This window comes from Colletes latitarsis, unplaced genomic scaffold (assembly GCF_051014445.1).
Source record: "Colletes latitarsis isolate SP2378_abdomen unplaced genomic scaffold, iyColLati1 scaffold0130, whole genome shotgun sequence".
In the NCBI taxonomy this organism is placed as follows: Eukaryota; Metazoa; Arthropoda; class Insecta; order Hymenoptera; family Colletidae; genus Colletes; species Colletes latitarsis.
In genome coordinates, this window is record NW_027488480.1 from 35,001 (window position 1) to 37,500 (window position 2,500).

Consider the following 2,500-nt stretch of genomic DNA (forward strand, 5'->3'; position numbering starts at 1 on the left):
GATCAGCCGAGACGGCTGTAGTTTATCGCATCGATTTCATCGAGCAACCGATGGACGCTGCCGCGTTCGTTCGTAAATGAATGTTATACATACTCACGGATAGCCTGAGGCGAATGATCGCAAACGACGACGCGTCGATTTTGCGGCCATCGTTGCTCGCGCGACTAACGACGACCAGCCGAGAAGGCTGTAGTTTATCGCATCGATTTCATCGAGCAACCGATGGGCGCTGCCGCGTTCGTTCGTATATGAATATTATACATACTCACGGATAGCCAGAGGCGAATAATCGCAAACGACGACGCGTCGATTTTGCGGCCATCGTTGCTCGCGCGACTAACGACGACCAGCCGAGACGGCTGTAGTTTATCGCATCGATTTCATCGAGCAACCGGTGGACGCTGCCGCGTTCGTTCGTAAATGAATAATATACATACTCATGGCTAACTTGAGGCGAATAATCGCAAACGACGACGCGTCGATTTTGCGGCCATCGTTGCTCGCGCGACTAACGACGACCAGCCGAAACGGCTGTAGTTTATCGCATCGATTTCATCGAGCAACCGATGGACGCTGCCGCGTTCGTTCGTAAATGAATAATATACATACTCATGGCTAACTTGAGGCGAATAATCGCAAACGACGACGCGTCGATTTTGCGGCCATCGTTGCTCGCGCGACTAACGACGACCAGCCGAAACGGCTGTAGTTTATCGCATCGATTTCATCGAGCAACCGATGGACGCTGCCGCGTTCGTTCGTAAATGAATAATATACATACTCATGGCTAACTTGAGGCGAATAATCGCAAACGACGACGCGTCGATTTTGCGGCCATCGTTGCTCGCGCGACTAACGACGACCAGCCGAAACGGCTGTAGTTTATCGCATCGATTTCATCGAGCAACCGATGGACGCTGCCGCGTTCGTTCGTAAATGAATAATATACATACTCATGGCTAACTTGAGGCGAATAATCGCAAACGACGACGCGTCGATTTTGCGGCCATCGTTGCTCGCGCGACTAACGACGACCAGCCGAAACGGCTGTAGTTTATCGCATCGATTTCATCGAGCAACCGATGGACGCTGCCGCGTTCGTTCGTAAATGAATGTTATACATACTCATGGCTAACTTGAGGCGAATAATCGCAAACGACGACGCGTCGATTTTGCGGCCATCGTTGCTCGCGCGACTAACGACGACCAGCCGAGACGGCTGTAGTTTATCGCATCGATTTCATCGAGCAACCGATGGACGCTGCCGCGTTCGTTCGTAAATGAATAATATACATACTCATGGCTAACGTGAGGCGAATAATCGCAAACGACGACGCGTCGATTGTGCGGCCATCCGTTGCTCGCGCGACTAACGACGACCAGCCGAGAAGGCTGTAGTTTATCGCATCGATTTCATCGAGCAACCGATGGGCGCTGCCGCGTGCGTTCGCCCGATTGCGCGTGAAGTTACTGTTCGGAACCAAGAATATACGGGTGTATTATACCCGTTTGGTCGCAGCCACGCGCAAAGGCTTTTGAATGTACTGTACGCCCGGCCGTCGAACGATGGTTTTCCGTCATTCAGGAAACAAAAAGAAACTTTTGTCGTCGATATGGCGCGTTCAATCCTCCGTCGATACGCTGGTCGGAGGTGCGAACATCGAATATTTTTAAAGCAAAGAACAAGGAGCATTTTTAAATACAAAGAGAAAAATTGTAAATTGTATATGATTACCCTGAACGGTGGATCACTTGGCTCGTGGGTCGATGAAGAACGCAGCTAATTGCGCGTCAACGTGTGAACTGCAGGACACATGAACATCGACATTTCGAACGCACATTGCGGTCCACGGATAAAATTCCTGGACCACGCCTGGCTGAGGGTCGTTCACTTGTCCTAAAACTGCTTGCGTTGTTCTCAGATTCCCTAACCCCGCCGTCGTTTACCTCTCCTTTCGGGGAGATGGCGAAGAACGTTTCGGAGCCGGGTCGATGAAGAGAAAGGTATCAACGTACGAGCGAGAATTTGGGTATTTCGTTGGCGTTTGTCGCTGGACGTACGAAAAAGAATAAATATTATATATTATTGGCAAGTTTGCGCACCCCTTGCGTGGTGAGGCAGAGATCAGTCTGGACTCGCGCGAGTGTTTTACGGCGTCGTGCGTCGTGTTGTCTGGAGTATCATCACGACCGCCCGTTAAAGCACCGCTCCTACGATTTCTGACTTTGACGGCACTAAAAACCACCGTGGGGCGCAAATCGCGTTTCGTACAAATCTAATGATTACCGGCGCTCCCGACGTTGCCCGAAGTTAATAATTTATGCAAAGGAAAGAGAAAATAAAGCGTATACTAGTTTTGGAGCATAACAAAAAGGACACTGGAAAGAAATTTGACCAAACACTGATAATTATGATATGTAATATATGCCCTACCACGTGAAATTTGTGGTATCCGTCGGTCGTCGTCTTCCTCTCTGTTCGTTCGTACAGCCCCAGGGA

General features: G+C 49.9%; 1 non-coding gene across 1 annotated transcript; it reads left to right on the forward strand.

Annotated features, from left to right (window-relative positions):
• The first annotated feature begins 1,732 nt into the window (after positions 1-1,732).
• Positions 1,733-1,887, forward strand: LOC143351327 (5.8S ribosomal RNA). The gene has a single exon (XR_013081672.1). It is a non-coding gene; the product is annotated as a 5.8S ribosomal RNA (ribosomal RNA).
• The last annotated feature ends 613 nt before the right edge of the window (positions 1,888-2,500 follow it).